Consider the following 21,934-nt stretch of genomic DNA (forward strand, 5'->3'; position numbering starts at 1 on the left):
TGGAGATGGTTCAAATCCTGCGTTTCTGGCCCCGTTGAGGCTGCTGAGGGCGATGTCACCGCGTGGGAATGCGCTTCCCCTGCGCTGGGACAGCCCTGGCCAACACCAGATACCCTTCCTTCCTGCCTGCTCCCATGGTGGGGATTATTGCTTTTGGCTGCTCCTGGCTTTGAAAGGCATCCAAAGAGCTCAGCTCTTGCAAGCTGAGAGCAGAGACAGAAAGCCTCTCCCTGCCTCACCTGTTTGTGGTTATTCAGCTCCCTCCCTTCACGCTTTGGCACAATAATGGCCTGAAAGTAAAACAAGAGGCAAGTTCTCCCCCCGGCTCAGAGCACTGAATGAAACCCAGCCAGCAGGGCCTATTGAGACAGCATCGAGACAAATGTCAACTTTAACACAAAGAGGCTTAAATGACTGACACAGAAAGGAATAATCTCGGATCTGTTTTCCAGGCTGCTCCCCAGCATAGTTGTGCTGCAGACGGAGACAATTTTCAGTTCCCCAGGGAGATTGTATAGCCAAAAAAAGATACTTGGTGGTGATATGCTATAAGACTAGGTCATGAGAATGGATGTTTGGAATAATGACAGAATTCATTATAGGCAACCTAAATTAACAGAGTGTCTTGAGAAACATATGGGGAGGAAATTGCCACTGAAGCCCTGCAAAGTGCAGCTTTACTTCTCATTGTGCTGGGTTCTCCCAAGGCCTCCATGAAACAGGACAGGGGGTTATAGAAGTCATTTTGTGGCAGCTCTCTGAATCTGTTGCCTTTTTGTTTGCAAGATGGCTTGTTGCCTTTGAATCTTATGAAAAAGTAAAAGTAATTAAAGATCATGAATAATGGCATTGAAATGAACATGCAGCCACCTCTCCCCAGAAGTAAGAGAGAAATGATGTCCTGGTTGGTGTCCTGTTGACCTTGCTCAGACCTTATGAATCATGGGGGCTGCGCTCAGCCATGCCAGGCACCCAGAGCACCCTTCCCTCCCCTGCCCTGCATTTGCCTTATCAGGCACTGAGAGCATCCTCACCACCCCATGGCACCTCCCTAAGAAGTTGCTAGCCCAGCTGCCTGTGGCTGCAGAGAGCTCTGATCCCATTGCAGACCCTTTGGGGAACGTGCTCAGGGTCTTGCCAGAGGCTCCACATCCTGAGGAGCTCCCCGGAGACCCTGAGGGAGAGGTGTGGGATTAAAGAACCCTTGGTCCTTTCATCAGAATTAATGAATCCTCAGTCAGTGTCCTCCCCAGGACCTCCACTGCCTGCAGAACTCACCAAAAAATGTCATTGCCTTTTGCAATTATCAGTTCAAAGATGTCTGGTGGCAGCTCCAGGAAAGGTCCCTGTGTCTGAGGTGTCTCCATGGTGCTTTTGGGTGGCAAATTCCTGAGCAGAGACCTGGAGCCATGGCTGTGGCTTCCGGCAGGGAAACAGATCTTGGTACCTGATTTCCATGCCCCATGGAAATGTGGAGCACTTGTGCCTCTGGACTATGTTCCTCTGTAGAGGAGAATGCAGGACTGTAGCAAAGAACTTTTAAAGTCAGTGACTCAATGAACAGCTAGAGTATAACAGGGTAGTGTTTGGTAGAAAAAAAAATCGGCCTGGAGAAACTCAAGATGAATGACTGAATAAAAAGAAATTTAGGGAGTTTTGCATTTTGTATTTATATTTATCCATGCACATGTATGTAACACTTATATGTAAGTGCCTGAGAAGTAATGAGGGAATGTCACAAACCCAGAGCAGTGTGGCACAGGAAAGGCAGGAGGATGCTCTGCAAGCCAGCACTGGTTAGCCTGGCATGTGACCTGTGCTAAGCAATGGCAAATATGGCCCCAGATTAAATTAGAAAATAATTAAATTGTTGAATTTAATTAATGTGGAGCATTATGAAAATAGTCTTTTATTCAAAAGAAACCTACTTCTATTCTTTTTCTCCCCAGGATCTGTAAGTCAAGCTGAGTGAGGCATGACACATTTTGAAAGATGTTTAGCCTAATATTTCAGGAGGTTCCAGTGGTAGAACGTGGCAAAGAGCTTAAGAACAAGGTAAAGGAATAATCTCAATCAGGAGCTTAACAAGCATCTACTGCAATGGCCTCCCTGGGTCTGGAAGAGAAGAATTGAAGTTTAAAAAAAAAGTACTATTGGGTTTTTGTTGTTAGCTGGTTGGTTTGGATTTTTTTGGTGGTGGGGGGTTGTTTGGTTATTTTTTGGTTTTATTTGCTTTTGGTTTTAATTTTTCCTTGAAAGCCCTCTCAGATGTGGAAGGTTTTGGGTCTTAGTCTACTGGGAATTAAAAGATAAAGATAGATATATAGAAATCTGTATATGTGTATATATATATATAGATATATATATGTATGCGTAGATCTATATAGATACATATTTACATAGATATTAATATGTGCATGTATATATATATATGTATGTATGCATATATATATATAATATATTTATCTTTTTTTTGTAAATTGTTGGCATTTAACTGCCCCTGAGCCCCAGCCCTGTGGGGACAGCTTTGCCTTCTCCTGGGTGGTTTGGGGAGTGGGGCCGGGGGATGAGACAATGCACTAACCCCAGGTTTTCTGCCTGTGCTTAAAAGGATTTTCCCTCGCGGCTGGCTCCGATACGGTGTGGAAAAGGAAAGGGACAGGGAAGCTCAGAGGAGCTGACAGGGGCAGAAAAAGGGTGTGAAATTCAGCCTATCTGGTGTGTCCCCTTTGATGTGTCACGCAGAGATTGTGCCGGCGCTCAGACGGGAAGGGGTTAACGCGTTTCTCAGTAACCATTGAAATGGGGGCTGTTATGGTCTATTTAGGCAATGATCTGTTACAATATCAATGGCATTTTCGATGGCAATGTCTCCTATTCTTCTATTGAAATCACAATAGCTTTGGAAGTTCACGGCCATGGCAGTCTCAGGGACAGATTTCTGTTCATTTTTCTTTGTTGTGAAGATTTTTCTTTTTTTTTAAGAAGTAAATTAACTCGCACAAATGCGAAAGAAGCTTCAAGTGTGTGACCTTTAGACAAAAGCCTCAGATTTGTCATTCTCTCTCCTTAACTTATGCTGTGCTCTCAGCAATGTCTGGACACAATATCCAGCCCAGCTTGGGCTACCTGGCCACAAATAGCTGGGCAAGGCTGGAGTGACAACGTGAAATCTCCATTTCTATGCTGTTGTCAGCTTCTAACACTGAGGGGAAAAACGTCAAAGTTGGGGAGAGGTTTTAGCTGCCTGCCTGCCATGCATTTAGATATAAAGGGAGCCTCCTGGCTTGGCCCCTCTCTGCTTCTTTAGAAACCAGGGGCTCATGCAGCCCCAGGACTGTCTGCAGAGGTTACTCGCCCAGCCTTCACTTTGATGATTGATGACAGTGGAGAAACTAATGATATTTTATTCACCTGTCAAAAAAATTCCTTGCCCTGGGCAAGGCAAGGCTAGCATGGCAGAATTTTAACGCTGCTCTTTTGACAAAAATGCAGTTATCCCATTTTCCCTCATATATTATCTCAAAGGGAAAAGTGCTGTCCTGCCGAGCCGGCTGCTCTGGGGTGCTGGCCAGGGGAATCTCTCCAGCCTACAGAGTGCCTTGAACTTTGAACAAGCATTGGGAGCATGAAACAGGCATTGCAAGTGCATTCCCAGTGGTTCTGCCCCTCAGTGCCCAGGCAAGGAAAAATCCCCAGGGCCAGGGGTGTTTTGAAATATCTTCCCAAAAATGCAAAATATCTTTAGATCAAGAGCACCCCCTTCCCAGTAAGTTCTGTCTTAAATGCAGTAGCCCCATCAGACAATTTTCTGGTGTTTTGCCCCATTTAGGTGATTTGGTTTTACTCTGTGTTTATATTTCTTGATTCCATGTTATTATACTCTCTTCCATGCTAAGGAGGAAACTCAGTATTACCTGTATCTGCAGCTGCCTGTCAGAGGGCTCTTCCTAGTCCAGGTAAACTCTATGTAATTGTTAGAAAAACTGTTATTTTCCCTGCTTCCTCTTAGGTATAGCTGGCTGTGAGGCTGTGTCCAGCTGCACCAGGCAAGACACCCCAAGGTTCAAAGAGGGTAAAATATGTTGGAAATTAGTCCAGCAAAGTCATGGAGGCTGTGAATAGGCAGGGTTTTTTTTGTGCATTGTTTATCAGCAGATTGCCCTGCTAGATGTTGATCTGTGCTGTTATTTCACAAGGCAGGGAGGAATTGCACTCCAGGGCCAGCTTGGCTGCAGTTGGAGCTGCAGGCAGCCTGGTGGCATGGCTGGGAGCAGTGAGTGCAGGATGAAATGGGGCTGTTCCAGGTGCTCTGGGCAAAATGCTGCCTCCTGGGCAGGGACAGGAGGAGCTGACCATGGCAGCAGCAGCAGCACAGCTGCTCCCATGGCTCACAGTGAGCATCTCCTGCACCTTCAGTGCCATTTCCCTCAAGCAGAAACGAAAACAGCGAAACGAAAAAATGGGACCCAATGCTCAGGGTCCCATTGTGTTTGCCCATGGCAGTGCACTCCTGGCTGTGTCTTGGCATGTCCTCCCGAGCCTTCAGTCATCCTCAACTGTGGCAAAATGTTTCCTCAAGGAGCCAATTGATAAAGTGGATGAAAAGGGATCTAAGTGCCTAGGCAGGCTCTGGCTCTGAAAATCTGGATTCCTGCAGCGCAGCCTAAAGTGCAGAGGTATGAAAAGGAAACATTTCCTGGTGATGCCAGGGCAGCTCGAGCTACTCAGATGGGATGCCAACTGCTGTCAACAGCTGAATTAATCTGAAGTGCCATTAAAATGCATAACAAAGAAATCCACAGCACAAGAAATGTTTTTTTAAAATAATTTTTCCAACCTATTTCTGACCTTGCTGTGGGGTGCTGCCATGGTCCTGTGGGCAGCATGAGGAGCCCCTCATCATGCAGAGAGCAAGACCTAAAAGTCCAGAACATCTCTGTGCATGGGCAGGGAGGGCTTCTCCTGCTCTCCCCAGGATGGCATTTTAAGCTATGCAGGGCAAAGCAGAGCTACAGCCTGATCCTGGTGTGACAAGGGAGCCAAAGGAGTTCAGGTACTGCAAGGAGATGGAGCTGAGGTCTCCTTTGTCTGCTGGATGTGAGAGGGAAAGGCAGGAGCCAGTGCCAGCCTATCCTGCTGCCAGGGCTGTGCTGGGTTACTGCACAGGAGATGTTCCAGGTGCAGGAGAGTCCTTCAGGTGACTTTGCAATCTGTACCTCTGCAGCAACTGTGATTAGAGTGAGAGGTGAAATTGAGGGCTTAGGTGAAGTTTGAATATTACCTTTTATTTCAACTTGGCTTTTTTTCTTTCTTTTTTTTTTTTTTTTTAATTAGAAAACGTGACTGTCACTTTGAGTTCAGGGTCTGGTTACAAGGACTTACCTCTATTTCACAGCAAGAAATTTGTCTTGACAGTAATCAATGCAGGTTATAAAAGAGAAGAAAAAAGAGAAACTTCAAGCATTTGCAATGTGAAGGCTCCAATACACTGTAATTTCAGCTCCTTCTCTTTCACCTCCACGGAGAATACAAAAAAAATAGTTCTTTTTGATATCTCCAGTGCAATTATGGAGAGAGAAATGAAACTTATGGAAATGAAAGTTGGTGTGTCTTAGGTATGCCAGACTTTGAGCACAGAGCCCCTACAGAAAACATGCAAGTTTCCTCTTTTGCAAGTCTCACTTGGCTTTTTAAGATTCTGCCCTGGGGTGGTAATTGCCTGTTGCTGTTATTGCCCCCTGTAAAGTCACAAAGCCATGATTTATTTTCACTGTTTCCATAGGAAATGTTGACATTTCAGCAGAAACTGGAAAATGCAGCTGTTTTGCTCCGGAGGAGCAGCCACAACAGTGCAGGCAAGAGGGAGCTTGGACACGTCCTCACCTCTGGCAGGGAATCCCCATGTGCACAGGGCTGGGGTTTGTGAAAGAGCTCCCTTTGCTTTGCACAAGTTGAGTTTTCCAGCAGGAACCTGCAGTTTATTTCCCCCCAGAAGGCAGTTCCTTCTCGGGGTACCCTGAGACCTGCAGAGCTGTGTCTGCCTCGCTGGGGATGGAGATGTGAGCACCTCCAGCCTGGCCTGGTCCTGCTGGACACCACCAAGCTTCTTTTATGAGTTAAAGCACTGCGAGGTGGACTACCACTGTGATGGCTGTGATATTTTCAATGCTTTTCCAGTGGGATGGGATTTTGGCACATTACTCATAACCTGTGGAAAGGGTGTTGGGTGAAAAGTGAATGACTGAGCAAGCAATTCCCACAGCCCTGGGAAGAGTCACTGGAATTCCACCTGGATTTGCAGGCTGTGGCTTTGCCCGAGCTATGACTTTGCGTTGCCACTAAGTGGCAGCCGAGTAAAAAACATGGTAAAATGAAACTTTCCCGGATAAATGTCAACGCGAGGTGCAGGAACAGAAAGGGAAATTTCTAAGCTGGCGTTCCTCAGCTCGGCAGTGCCCTGCTGTTTATCCTAGGAAATTAAACCTTGGGAGGGGAGAGAGTGATACAGATGCTGTAGGGATGCACAGAGGGAAGCTGAGTGTGCAGGAGACCCTGGCTGTGCAGATGGATGCATCGGGGAGCAGATGAGCTGTTCAGCCCAATTCTACCTCCTGATTTGGCCAGTGTGATGCTGAAAATTTACAGAAATCATCCAGAAAAGGGTTGGGACATCAGTAAGTAGTATAAAATGTGCAGGGTGGGGGTAAAAGCAGGGAATTGGGCTGTAGAGCTCCCTACCCCCACAAATGATGCCAAACTGAGCTCCCCATGTAGCCAGCCCCTGGGTAACGTTTGGCTCTGATGCATTATTAACCATTTTAATTTTTAAGTGGTTTGAAAGATACTCAGGTAAAGCCTCCTGAAAGCAAGGCAGAACTAGGTCAGACACAGAATGCGTTGCCTTTAATTAGTACCCGTGCAGGATTTTTAACCTTTTGTGAAATTTGGCACCTCTGGAACCTCCACTGCTCTGCTCTGGAGCCAATGCAGAGATGACCTCTTCAGGGAGAAACAGTAATTGGAAGTGTCAGTTATCTGAAACTTTCATCCAAAAAGACAGGATCCTGGGCACTGTGCCAAGGTTCTTGCACTTGGAATATTTTACAATATTTGAAGAAAGTAGCATGCATGGCATAAATTTTAATGTTCAAAGGACTCCTGAGAACTTTTTTTTTCCAAGCGTAAAGCAAATAGTAGAAAGGGAAGATAACTATCACAAAGTCATCTAAAAATGCCAGGGGGCTTCTGTCTCAGACACCAACACAATCTGATGCTGTCGATCTGCTGAATTTCAACCAAGGCCAGCCCAAAGCCAGGGCCACAAATGCTGGTTCTGCATATGGTTTTTGTGCTCCACACTTAATTTGTGCTTAAGTCATGCAACATCAATCTTGCAGTCAGGGAGGCAGCTCCCAGTCTTGCCCAGTGTGAGGCCCTGGAGATGCTGCACTGCAGCTGCAGCAGTGAGGATGGAGGAGGGCTGGGACACAGCAATGCTGTCCCTGACCAGAGCAGTGACCCCAAACAGGTGTGGGGTGGGTCAGGGTCTCCCCTTGCACAGGATTTCCTGATGTGCTTTTCCACCTTTCCAGAGCATCCTTGTGTTGGGAGTCCCCTGGGGAGGTTGTAGCACCAACTCCACCTCATTCTGACCCATGCTAACCTAGAGCCTTCCTGAGGCTTGTTTTTCCTCTTTTATTCCCTTCACAGGACTGAGCTCACTCCCTTGGACGTCTTTTCACCTGCAGATGCTGGTACACAGATGCTGGTACACTTTTAGCAGGAGGTAACCCCTGCTCTGTGCTTGCTGGTGGATCTGAAATGCTCCTTGTGGGGTCAGTACCCATCCAGAGGCCTCTGTCACCCCTTCCTCCCCTTCTCACCACCACTGCACCTCATTTCCATGGGGTAAATTACACATGGGGTGACATTCTGGCAGAGCATTGCCCCAATATGACCTAATTGCTACAAGCAGCCCCAAAGGAGGCAGGATTTTCAAATTCTACTCAGGCTGCTATGTTTTTTTCAAAGGTCATACCAAGTGACCATGTTTTCAGCTTTGAGCCCACCCATTTCCAATGCCACCTTTGGAGGGGAATGGGGGAAAAAAATCACCTTGCTCCAGTAGTGATGTTTTTGGAAAAAATTAAGAAATGCAAGACAAAAGCTTGGCTGAATGTGCAAGATGTGCCCAGGCGTGTGAGCCAGGCTTCCCCAGAGGGGATAAGGAGCTGTTTGGGAGAGCAGCATTTGGAATGCTGCTTTCTCCAGAGGCTGAATATTCCCAGCACAAACCTGTGCTGCTTCCAGCCTGCCCTGGAGCTGCAGCAGTGCCTGTGGGGCAGCTTTGGGATGGAATGGGATGGGCTGCAGCACATCCAGGTGCCCTGGGAGGTCCCTGCTCCCAAGGGGATGGATGGAATGGGCTGCAGCACATCCAGGTCCCTGCTCCCAAGGGGATGGATGGGATGGTGCTGCCACCCAGGGCTGGCTCCGTGGAGGTCCCTGGGTGTGAGGTGGTTTGTTCAGCCACAAGCCCGGGGTTCAAAGTGCTGGCAGGGCTCTGTGGAGCTTTATCTGTGCTGTGCAGATGCTGCGGCCTGGTCAGAGCCAAGCGCTGGATGAGGGCAGCGTGGTGCTGCCAGGGGACTCCTCACAATGTGCTGCTGGACAGCTCGTCCTGTCCTGCCAAAATACCTCCCTCTGGAGCTGCTTTACTCAAAACCTGGCATGTTTGCTTTACAGAGCACCAGGGCTCATTCCAGGTGGTGATCCTGAGCTCCTCTGCTTCCCTTAGGGTTTTTCCCCTCACCTGCAGTCCAAGTTTGCAGCAGCTTTTCCTCCTTTTGAACAGAAACACTGTACACCAGACTAATCTATTTATTTCTGCTCTCTTCTTTTCATGTGCTGGTTCAGACATGAGGTTTCCTCTGCAGTTCATCTTGGGCTCCTGTCTGTGTTCAGTCAGATGCTGGGTCCTGCTCCCCTCAGTGAACAGGCAGTGGTTGCTCTGCCCAAACATCCTGAAGGCATCCAGGTAAGCACAAAGCTGGAGCTGTTTGAGATGTGCTTTTGGAGTGGATGGCACCTCATTTCTCACCAGTTGTGCGCCCAGGATTTAGAGAGGAGAGTGGAGCTGTCCCAGGGTACATTGTCTCCAGCCTGTGATGTCTCCTCAGTCCCCATTTCTCTCATGAGCACACCCCAGAAGCAATGTGCTGCCCTCAGGCATTTCTCCTGCACTCTCAGGTTCCCCTTTATTTGCTGAATGTGTTCATTTCCTTGGAAATCAAATGCTTGGCAAGGAACAATTTAGCCCATGTTTGGATTTCTCCTGTCACTGGTTGCAAAATCAGATTATCAAATACTTTCTCCTTAACCAACATCTCAGTAGAAATTAGTTACATATGAGGGGAAAAAAACCCCCTCTTTTCTGAGGGTGGCACAATAAATTTCTGACTGTTTTAACCTTGTCAGTGGAGTACCAAATGGATTGACTGCTGGAAAGCCTATGGCACTATTCTCTGCTGCTGAGCACAGAAGGGGAAATTGCCTTCCACTCTTAAATCTGCAACTTTTGCCTTTTGTGTGATGGCAAACAGAAATATTGCCAGATCATCTTTAAACTCAGGCATTAAGGACTGTTTTTTCCAGGAGAGGAAGAAATGTTTAACTTTAGATGTGTGATTGCCCCATTATCTTCAAAGGCAAGGAGCTGTAGCTGAAGTTAGGCATATCCTGAGGTCCCTCTCTGAAATAGAGCCTGACAACAGAAGGAATGTGAGGAGCTCAAATTTGCTGTTACAGTGCTGAGATTTTTCTGTAGGCAGCTGGGGAATTGGGTGCACACAGGGGCTGGTGCTGTGTCCCTTTCCAGACACAAGCTCAGGGGCACTCACCATGAACAGAGGGTAAATACACAGGCTCAGATTCTCCAGCAGAAAATTTTGAGGTGTTCTGCTGACCACACTAGGTCTGCATTGATGTATATCCAAGAAAGTCTGCCCTTGAAGGCTTCCAGGAAAGAACAACCTACGGATTTTATTATTTTTTAATTGTTGAGGTATCAGTTTGGTTTTGCACTGTAATATTTATTTTTGGGGCATGTCTCCTGGCTAAATGGCACTGAATGTTGGGCTGTTAGTTCATGCAGTTGGATTGATTTATTTGGGGTTGCAGTGGTCTCATTCATAGTAAGGTTTGTCTCCTCTGTTAATACTCAGGGTTAATTTTTGTGCATGTGTGTGTAGGAGATAATAAGGGCAATGTTCATGTGGAGGAATGACTTCTATAAACACAAACATCAGAGAACTCTCAGAGGTCTCCTCAGCTGGCAGCAATAGCTGATCAATCCCAGCAGGCAGAGATTCCCTTGCTGAGGAAGGGCTGTGCTGCCCCAGAGACACAGCTCCTTTTGCCACACACAAAGTGCCCTGAGATGTGACAAGGTTAAATAATGGTGAGTGTTCCCCTGCATCTAATGGTGCAACAGCACAAGGCAGGGCTTGCTGTCCAGCAGGAGACATCTAAGCATGAATGCCATAATGAATGCCTGATCTTCAGCTGGTCTCCTCCTCCCTCAGGTGCTCATGAACATGAGTGGTTTGGGCACCACAGGGTCCCAAGGCAGCTCTAATCCCCCTTGCTCAGGTATCCCCATGCAGGATGGGCAGTAGGGAGAGGAATTTGTGCCATTTTGGGGAGCTATGGATAAGATTTAGTGCAGGGAGTTACTTTGTAATTCATGGCTTTAGAACCAGTTCAATTAACAGAAGTTTACTTTTGGATGCTTTTAAAGGGAAGGATGCAGATGCACTGCTTGTGCTGCTCCCACATGGCTTTATTTTTGCTTTTGCAAGTTGGATTTACAGATTTCCTTTCTCATTAAAAGTGGTGGCAATATTAAGCCTGGGAATCCTTGATGGATTTCAGATTGAATGTTGTGAGTCTTGTATTAATGCAGGCTAGCTGCAAATAAATGAGGAAACCCATTAAGCATGTGGTGTGCCTCATAAATATTCCATAACACAGAAGTGTTAATGTAATGATGAGAAAGGAAAAACAAAGGTGTAGGAGTCAGGAAATGCCACTGTGATCATCTCAAAGTTCTGCATTAACCCTTCAGATGATGAGGGTCATGCTGGACCCCTCATGGAGCAGTGCACATTTATGATTATTTTTTTCTAACAAAATTTTGGAGTCTCATGCAATTTTTTTTTTTGTGACAGGCCAAGTTTGAGTGAGACAGTGAATCAAATGTAACACTGAAAAACAAATCATTGCAACGTAAATAGGGATGACTTTAGTGAAGCTGTGCTCACTTTCTGACTGTGTGCTTGTCCTTTGATGCACAATTGGGTGATTGAAGCTCAAATATTGAGCCAGCATGAGTTTTGCACTGTGCTCTGCAACCACAAAAAATACACAGGAGCTGTGGTGTGACACCACAAAGCTGTGCCTTGTGTTGCATGGAGACCATTCCAAAGTGTAGGTGATTACGAGAGCTGTGTTGGAAATCAATCCAATGCATCTGCCTTGGAGTCTGAAACCCTGAGCTGAGCATGGGGAGAGCTCAGGACAAACACAGAGAAGTGCAGTGTGTCACTGAGGTGTGGATCCTCTGCCAGCCACAGAGACAAATGTTCTGGCTGGGTTTTAACAGGAGCATCCATTACTTGTGCAGTGGTGCAGGCTGAGCAGAGACAGCCCAGCAGTGCCCACCCTCCTGTGTGTTCAGCCTGCCAAGCTCCCCATGGCCAGCACTGCATTCCCTGCATGGCCAGGAGCCATGCTCTGCTCTCCACCCCGTGCACCAGAGGGTTTTCTTCTGGATAATGCACAGTGAGCTATTTTCTCAGCTTGTTCTAGTGAGGAGCTTGGCTCCTGGTGCTCACCCCCTCCCTTCTGTACAGTTTTGTGACCTGTGTTGTCACCTTGCAGCTCCTGGCAACCCCCAGAGTGGTACAGCACTCAGTGTGAGCAAGGCAAGGAGGCATTTGTGGTGATTTCCAAACTCTGCAGTGATGGAGGTGGGTGAGGAGGTGCAGCCAGACCTTGGCAAGCAGCTCCTGCCTGCTGAGGTGTTTCTTGAGCTGGCAAGCACCACACAGAGGGGAATTTGGCCAGGCAGGGGGCCTGGTGGGGCAGAGGGAGTGTCTGGCTGTGAGACACACACCTTTTACCAGGGTTCTTCTGCTCCTTGGGTGTGAGCAGCACAAGAGCTGGGCTCTGGGCTGGGGTGTGCAGGTGTCACTTGAAGCCTCCCCCAGTGCCCCAGCAGGAATGCTGCTGAGTCCCAGGGAGAGGTCACAGAATTCTGGAATCATAGAAGGGGTTTGGGTTGGAAAGGACTTTAAAGCTCACCTGCTTCCAACCTCCCTGCCATGGGCAGGGGACACCTGTCTGAACACCTGGGCAGGGTGCTGTGGATTTCTGCAGGCAGCAGTTGGGCTTTTGGACAGGAGTAGGGCTCTCTCCTGCTTGCTCCAGGAATATTTTCAGTTTGGTTTCTGGTCCAAGCTGATGACTGGGTGTCTCTTTAGAACCAGGTGTTTTGAGTGCCATCTCACTTGGCTGAATGAACTGCTGACATCAGGTTGGTTGGAGGAGGCTATGAAAGATCATGTCATGGCTTGCTATAGATAATCTGAGACCCACAATCATCTGAAAGATGGGCAGCAAGCCCATGATAACCTAATCCATTGGATCAGCTCAATATTGGGTCCAGTGGTCTGGTTTTCTGCCAAATGGGAGTTGTTTATCAACTCCAGTGGAATGGGATCTTCTTTTGGAGCTTTTGTCGGAGACAGAGCTGTAAGAGGAAAAGTCCCTGGCATGGGGGCAGGTGGAGATTCCTTAAAGCACCTCCTCAGACACCACAGTGGAAGAGGAGAGCCTGTTCTCAGTGCATGAAAATGCAGCACAGTTTTATCTGAGTATCAGGCTTGCAGAGGCAGCCAAAGTACTCAGGAGTTTGCAAACCTCATCATGTTCTGTAAAATTCAGCTGTCAGATGAGGAGAGTTCTGTCTCTGAGTCAACAAGGCGCAGTTTTGAATATCCAGGGGAAATCCCAAGGAAGGAAGGTTTTTACCCCTGCTCTCTATATGTTAAACCTGCCCTGTGGCTCTGTGGGTGCCTTGCTGGGATGTGCTGGCTGTCCTGGCCTCTCTCAGCACTCCTGGGCACCCTGGTGAAAGTGTGGGGATGTTTGCTGAGGGTTTGGTGTGCTCAGCATCAGGATCTGTTGGAACGTGAATCTGATCAGAGGGGGAGCAAGGGGCTGTGTCCAGTTGTGGTCTGGCTGCCTGGACAGGCTCACACACAATGACAGGCAGAGTTTGGATGTTGGCTCACGTGTACATGGCAGGCACGTGACATTTACCCTGACCCTGCAGGGCACAGACCCTTTGCAGACAGTGTCATGGAATTAGGGCACAAGCAGGTGGCCTTTCAGTCCCTTACACAGCACAGATGCCACCTCTCTCCTATAGCTTTTTTTCTCCAATAAATATTTATTTCTGCCCACAAAGCAAGCCAAACCAGGTTTCCCTTGCCTTTCCCTTTGTTGCTGCCCCTCTGTGGCTTTTGAAAGTGCTCTTGCTTGCTGGATTTGGAACATTCTGGTTTTCAAATGTCTCCAGGCTATTGAGCACCAAGGGATGAAAGGTGACCTTTCCCTTGAGGATGCTTGTGACCATGTTCACAGGGGTCTGAGGATGAGGGAAGAGATGAGGATCTGACTCCATGTTTCAGAAGGCTTGATTTATTATTTTATGATATATATTGTATTAAAACTATACTCAAAGAATAGAATAAAGGATTTCATCAGAAGGCTAGCTAAGAATAGAGAAAGATGAATGATAACAAAGGTTTGTGGCTTGGACTCTCTGTCTGAGTCAGATCACTGTGATTGGCCACTAACTAAAAACAACCACATGAGACCAATCACAGATCCACCTGTTGCATTCCACAGCAGCAGATAATCAATGTTTTCATTTTGCTCCTGAGGCCTCTCAGCTTCTCAGGAGGAAAAAATCTTAAGGAAAGGATTTTCCATAGAAGATGTCTGTGACAGATGCTCATCCCAGAGCATCACATCCACACAAGGCTCCAAGTGCTGCCTCTGTTTTGTGCCTGGAATTGTGTGAGGGGCAGGAGGGCAGGTGGTGCTGCCCTGGCCTCAGCAGAGGCAGAGCAGCAGGAGCTGCTTTGTGAGACTCTTTGAGCCCTGCCTGTGGCTCCAGCTAGTTTCTGCTCATTTCCAAAGTGTCTTCATAGAGTGTAAAGAAATTCTGTACAGAGAGATAAAAATGGTCAGATGTCCTGCACTCTTGACTGAAACACAGCTGCAGTACACAGCTGACAAAAAGCTGTGCAGTGTGATGGATAGCTATGAAACATGAAATGTGACAGGTTTCTTTGGCAATAACATTAGCAATCCTTGGTTTATTGGTATGAAACAAAAGAAAATAATATAAATCCATCTATTGCAGAGTTTTCCAACAAAAAAGTCAGTAGAGCTTTTGCCATATGTGCTATTTCTACATAACTGACACTTCCTTTTCCAGAAGGAAAAGTTTTTGTGTCTTGGTCTTCATTCTGTGCCCAGAATCTGTGTGGAAATCTCATCAGATGTTGCATCAAAGTTACTCAGTAGTAGAGGAAGAGCAAAGTTAAAACAGGGAAAAGTAGCAATGGTTTGATAACTTTGCAGAGTGGAAGCTGCTAATTTGTGGTAGATCAATTATCAAAGCATCAGGAATGGGGATGCTCCAGCTCAGTTTGCTAAAAGCCAGCCAGGGTCCAGGCTCATCATGTTTGTCTCTCTCTGAGCATTTAGATTCCTTCTCTTAAAGGACATTTTTCCAAATGACACTGTTTAACTAATGCAGAATTCCTATGTCTGAAGGACAGTCTGTGATCCAGTCCATTGACTCCTGATTTCATTTAAACTGCAATTCATTATTTTGTTCCTGTGCTCATTCAAGAACCCATTGTTCATTACTCTTTCATCACTCTATGATTGGAACAATTTGTATCTGTCGTTCTTACATTGGCCAGATAATGAAATAATCATTTGTGCATCTACACTGTGTTTTACATTTATTTTTCACAGTGTAATTCACTTTGTAGGGTCATTTTATCATTCTGGAACAAACTGTGATTTTGTTTAAGCATTTGCTGGTTGGTAACAATCTGCAGCTGCCAACATCAGGAAGTGTGTTGGGATACTGCTGTCTGCAGACAACAGTGGTGAAATTACTGCTGATCCTGCAGCTAACAAAACCAGCCCACCTCCTAGGAGGAAGTATTCTGATGTCCAAAGTATACTGGTTTTACTGTGAGTAAAGTCCTGCACTCTTTCCCAGGGTTTGGTCACCCTTTCAGAGAGAGATAATAATAAGGGGTAAGATTACCTTAATAAAATTGAAACTAGATGATAATGCACCCAGAACACAATTATGGTGCTATTCAAATGAGCTCCCATACTCAAGGAGGTCAGCAAGGTTATGATTTCTAGAGGGGTCAAGAGATTACGAGAATAAACTAATTATTCTGACATCAAATAGATAGAAAAGTGATTGCTGATTGGTTAATTCATTTTTCTTCTGTGAATCTATTTCTGTTCAATTAATTAAAATGACACATATGTTATACTCTCCAAATATCACCCACATTATTATGTAAAGGTTGAGTTAGTCATTACATTGGAAAAGGTCAGGGCTTGAATTTAATGCTGGAGGGAGATACTTTCTTCCATTTACTTGTCATCATTACCATCCAGTTCCTGCTTGGCTGTGGTTTTCAATGAACTTCCTTATCCTAGGAATGACTCCCATTTCAAGTTTCCTGGCAAGGTGATGGTCTTGGTGCTTCTGCTTAATGGGTGTGTGGGGTTGGATCTTCAAGGGACTCTTCTGTCCTCATGGGCTCTTCCTGCAGGGAAAACCAAATCTCCTACAGCTGGGGAAGGTCAGATGGATATTTACAGGCCTTGTAAAACAGCCACAGAATAGTCCAGGTTACTGTCACATAAATAGTTTAAACATTTGTTTATGCTGTTTGCAGCAGGAGTGACTGAGGGGACATGTGGCCATGGGATTTGCCAGCGTCTGTAAACATAAATCTGTGGTTGCATTTATAATTTTAATGCTTTATGTGATACATTTGACTCTAATTTTAATGGTCTAGAAATATAAATTTTTTTGTAAATATATTAATTCTTCTTAGTTATGCTCCATTAACTGGCGGTTAGTTAACATGCGTGCAGGCTGTATCAGCCCTTCTCATAGAACAGGATGGGGAAGAAACGCTCTAAGACACAAGCTGGCATCAGATTCATCTGGAGAGACAAAATATGAACAGAAACAAACTGTGGCAGGATGTTAAAAAATCACCTGCTTCTTAGGGGAGATGCAACTGGGTAACGATCCATGGAAACATGAGCATTTTGGATTCTGTGTCTCCCATTCAAATTTATGAGCAGCTGTCAGGGCGCCGGTGCCGCTCGCTCCACGAGGGGGATTGCTCTTTGCCAAACCATAATGAGCAGATTACGGGTGGTAGAAAAAGTGTGGGACTCTCTGAGAAATTGCAGTGCATCATATTAACTTCTCTCCGATGTTAGCAATTCCCCGTCATATTGTATTACCGATCACTGTCACTAATATACCATGAAATTCAGATGTATAATGTAGTGTACAACTCAACCTCTCATTTCAGAGGTTTGTTACCCATAATCCTGCATGAGCCATTAGCAATGTCACTGAACAGAGGAAAACTCATTCACTCCTTACAGGGCTTCCCCTGCTGGCAAATAAGTGACATATTGCACATGGGCACAATGCTTGATTCTCCAGAGAGTTTTGATTGTGACTTTGTGGAATGTGGCCTCTCTAATGGGCAATCAGGCCTCCACCATCTCCAGTCTATGGGCCCTGCTGGATGGCTGAGCAGCTGGGTACTCTCATAAAGCACCTATTTGCTTTTCTTTAAATTATTTATCAGTTGAAATGTTGTTTATGGTATTTTAAAGGCAGTATCATGCTAAAAGGTAAAAACATAGGCTCACCAAAAATGAAAGAACTGAAGGGCAGGGTTAAAATGTGGGAAAGAACTTTGATTTTTAGTAGGCTCGGTCTCACTTGCAAAAGGTTTGTGGCCCGAGTTTGGGGATGAGGGTGAGCACCCAGGTCCCTCAGGAACCATCAGCACAGGGCAGGAGTGAGGCTCAGCACCATCCATCCACAAATGGGGCACAGATGAAACCCAGCTGCCACTGGAAAAGCTCTCTGTTTTAATTGCAGGGAGAATCTCTCAAGGCAGGCTCAGCAGAAGGTTTCACAGGGAAAGGGACTGCCTCATCTTCCAAGGAGCAAAGGGATGACTCTAAGGAGCCTCCACCTTGGGTTGTGATGTTCCACAGGTTTTTGTTGACCTTCACCATGGGGATGTTGGGTGAGGTTTTCTATCTTGAGCTGTGATGCTGTTACCCTGAGTGAGGAGCCCCTCTTTCAGCCATGCATTTGCAGTTCTGACAGCAAACCATGGGCTACAGGACAGGGCTGTGGTTGACACTGAGCTGCAGATAATAACTTTGAGAGTGTAGTTTTGTGCTAAATTTTCACTTAGCTTCCATTTCCTCATTTTGCTTGTGTGAAATTTAAATGGGATGGTGTCACAAGCCTTCCTGAGCCAAGATGTATCACATCTACCTCTCCCCTTTGCCTCTGTGCTAATTATCTTGACAAATTGGTTTGCTGTGATTTGCTTGGAAATTCTGCTGGTCTCTTCCCACACTCTTACTGTCAGACTGCACCTGTAGTGCTTGGCTGTTTTACCTGGGGTCTTCTTGCGGGTTTGTCCAGAGGGTCTGTGCCTCCTGCAGTCATGGGGCAGCATCCTCCACAGAAATTCAGAGAATGGGGGGGTGGGTGAGCTTCAGAGCTGCTCCTGTCCCAGCAGGGAAGGTGGGATGGCAGGTTAGAGCTGACAGAGGAGGAGAGGGAGCTCTGCATCTGCAGCCTGTGTCTGCTGAATGCCAAGGTCGTGCTTCCTTCTGGTTCACCTTGTACCACAGCCCAGATAAAATGTCTGGAAATGTCACTCCCTTCCTGACCTCTAGATCAGAAACACGTTAATAGGTTGCCTATTTGTTCAGTTTCTTGTTTAAATTAAGTAATTACTTTTACACATTTTATTTTTAGTAACATGTAACAGTTTTCCTGTATGGTTTTTTTTGCTATTCTTGCATCAAGACCAAGGTCAGGCCAAGAGCTTTTTGGCTGGGAGGTCATTCTGTTCAAGAAGGCACTCTGACACATTGATGCTGCAGCCTTTGAGGCTTTTAGAGAGAAAACACACATTTAAATGGCAGGTGAAACACACTGCAGGCTGAGTGGCAGCAGGGCTGTAACATCACCCATCAAGGTATGGCTGAAGTTTCTTAATTTTGCCTGAGCTGGGCTATGAGGAGGTGAGGCTGCAGCTCCAATTCCAGCTCTCACAGCTAACAAGGTGCTTTGTGGGTTCTCCCAGCAATGGTGTGACAGGCCCAATGGTTCCTGTATTGTCAGTTCAATACTCTGCCATTCCCAATTTATTTCATGTATTCTCTGCAATCTCCATGTTTTCTAATGTCACAATGGTGATGAATCTATTTCTGTTCCTGAAAGGATGCAAAAGAGGGACATGAGAGCCAGCACAGCTCTGTTAAATACCTTGTTGTCAGGACATCTCAGAACTCCAGTCTGGCTTTTAAACACAGCTTGTTGAAAAATCTCTTTAAGGGAGTACACAATTATTAGGAGTGATGCTTGTGACAGTAACACACATGACATTTTAGATGTTTCCCTAAATGACCTGGCTGAGTGCTGGTTTATGACCTGATTTGCTCACCAATAGTTTTGCCTGTACAATAACCAGGCAGCCAGACTCAAAGTGCAATTAAAAATGAGGTCCAAGCTGTTACCAGTTTAAATCAGAGTAAGGACATACCAGCCTAGGAATGATAAACCGTCAGTGACACTATCAGTAACTTACAGTGAATTAACTTTTGCAGCTTGGCCTGGGCTGTGTCACAGAGCAGGAATGTTTTATCTGGCAGAGGCTGTGAATGCATGTCTGGATCCTGTGTGATATGGAGGGATAGCCAGAAACTTTCAGCAAAACAATTTCTCATCAGAAAATATTAGTTTATCTGGCTCACAACTTTTGGCAGGGAATTTGAGCTTCAGCAAAGGTTAAGGCAATTCACCAGCCTTGTTTGTTATCTAAACCTGATTTTCTGAAGCTCTGTGTGAGTGCTCAGATTTCTGAGACCCAGGCTACACTGGCTGACTCTCTCTCAATCCCCTATTCTTCAAAATTCAATTTTGACACTTTTGAAGTTTTGGATCTATTTCTGGTCACCTCTGCCAGTGTATCCCTGCTTGGTGCTTAAATGGCAGGTGAAACAGCAGAGAAGCCTTCCCTTCAAATCCCAGTTCAGCTCAGCACTTCTGTATATTTGAAAATTTGCATAAAAACATCAAGTCTCTCCTGCAGTTTCTAAATTGGGCTTTAGGAGAAAATGATTTTAAAGAACCTGAGAGTGGAATGGAGGGATGTCTACAAGCCTACATACATCTCACATCTACATGCCTGCTTTTTTTTGTTGACATTTTTAAATCCAAAGCCCAAAGGGCCTCAGAGATGTTCAGGTAAGCCAGATGTTTTGTTTTGCAGCTGTGGAGTCCAGGAGAAAGTAGAACATGAGCCTAATTTTTAGTCATTAATGTTAATATGAGTCAAGCTGGCGTTCTGGTCTTGTTCTTCCATCTAACAAATCTTCCTGCCCTGAAGTTGTGCAGATATAAGAGAGGCCACAAGGCTGGGCTTCCTTTGGAGCTTGAGGACCAGCAAGGGAAGGGGGGCTTTGGCTGAGTGCATGGGGGTTCTGCAGGAAAGAGTGAGCTCAGCTGCAGCTGGGGACCAGCACAAACCAGTGAGCTGCTCCTTCTCCCATCAGGCTGCTCCACTGTGGCACTCATCACTCCGGGAGGCTGGGGTGGCCAAATGGGGCTTAAATGGTGCAAGAAACAATTAGATGGATTCATGGCAGAGGGATGCAGAAGGGCTGTTAGACACCAGGGGACTGCAGAAAGTCTCCAAGCTTACAATATTGGGGCCCATCAAAGCACCCCAGGCAATTACTGTGAGTTTGTCCTGCTCCTAAGCTTTTCTGCAGGCATACACAACTATTTGGTCCTAGAGATGGTGCTGGGCTAGAGGGACTGGTGATCAGAGCCAGCCTGACCATTCTGATAAAGCAGAAGGAGATGGCTTTGGACCCCTCTTAAAGATGTGATGTCTGTGGGGTCTCTTGGGTAAGTGATGTGAGTTTTCAGCGTGTCTGAGAGCTGTTTCTGCTATAAAGAACCTAAGCTCTCTGTTAGGAGACAACTCTGAGGAGGCTGGCAGTGATTCCTGTGTCCTGCTGGAGAGTATTGTGTCTGTGCTGGGCTCTGTACTGGCTCACATTATTAAGGAGAAGAGGGTAGAAAGATATAAAAAAGCAACAGAGGCTTATTTGGCAATTCCAGTGTCACCAGGATCTGATCCCAGCAGTTCAACATAATCACTGAAAGAGGAGAAAATTGAGGAGATTTCACTGGAACTGAGCAAGAGCCTGACAGCTGGCAAATGCTAATGTAAGTAGGCAACTGGGAGTGCGGGTGGAGGGAGGGTGGTGTGGCTTAGCATCACTTACAGAAGTGCCATTTAACTCTGAAGAGAGCCTGTAGAAAGCATGTTCCTTTCTGCTCAGCTCCCTGCCCTGTCTCACGTGTCTGCCTGCCCAGTCCTGCTAGGCCTTGGGCAGTTTTGTGCTTGTGAGTTCATCTCATGCAAAGCATCTCCAAAGCAGCCTCAGTTCACCCAGGCCAAGGACACCTGGTTCTCCATGGCAGGAGTGGCAGCACAGGGGCTGAACCTGAGTGGGAGCATCATCCTGCTCTTGCTGATCCCCTGGTTTCTGCCCCAGGGATGGGAATGTGGAGGAGAACCAGTGGCTGATACAGGCTGGCATGGAGCAGAGCTGGGTATGCAGCCTTAACATACCAGCATGTTTTTCTCCTGTGAATTGCTCCTCAAAAAGCCAATTTCTTCCAGGGAACTAAAGGCTGATAACATCTCTGTGTGGCTGTTGTGCTTTTTCTACTGGCAAAGTTCCCTGGTTCTAACCAGTCATTGGTTTCTCTGGACACTCACCATCCAGTTTCACTTCTGTCTACTGCCCCTCTGGGCTTCTGGCAGGACACGGTCACCAAATGAAGCCAAATCTCTTTTTGGATAGTGGCAAATGGGGCCATTTTTGTTGTATTAGAGGTATAATTCTCACATGAACATCACACCCAAAGCAATGTTCTTGCAGTAACAAGTCAAGTGTCCATGCTGGTGTGTGGGTGAGGTGTCCTCCAGTGCATCAGGGTGGAGTGCACAGCATCCATCCAGCAAAATTCTCTTCTGCTCCTAGGAGCATTTTTCTGGCTAGTCTTCCTTCCTGTACAATTAACTATTTAGCACTTTACTGCTCAGAAAATTTGATTGTACTCTAGCAATGGTCTATGAGCACCTTCCACAACCTGATTTTCCAAATTGCTCCCTGGCCTCTATTTCCACCAGTATTCTCCAGAAACAATTGGGCCATGTTTCATTGTAATGTCAAAATTGTACTTTTCTGCATCTAAATGATAATTTTGTTGTCTAAGGATAAGGTTTTCTGATTTAGAGTTGCTGCTTTGGTGTTTTATCTCATGTTAAATATCCATGCTGAACACTGTGCTTTCCTAGAGGGATACAAAAAATAGTGAAGGTTGCAACTGCAAACCACATTCCTTTCTGATTTCCTGAATGGCATTGGGCTATTCAGAGTTTGAGATATCACAAGT

Source organism: Ammospiza nelsoni, chromosome 15 (assembly GCF_027579445.1).
Source record: "Ammospiza nelsoni isolate bAmmNel1 chromosome 15, bAmmNel1.pri, whole genome shotgun sequence".
In the NCBI taxonomy this organism is placed as follows: domain Eukaryota; kingdom Metazoa; phylum Chordata; class Aves; order Passeriformes; family Passerellidae; genus Ammospiza; species Ammospiza nelsoni.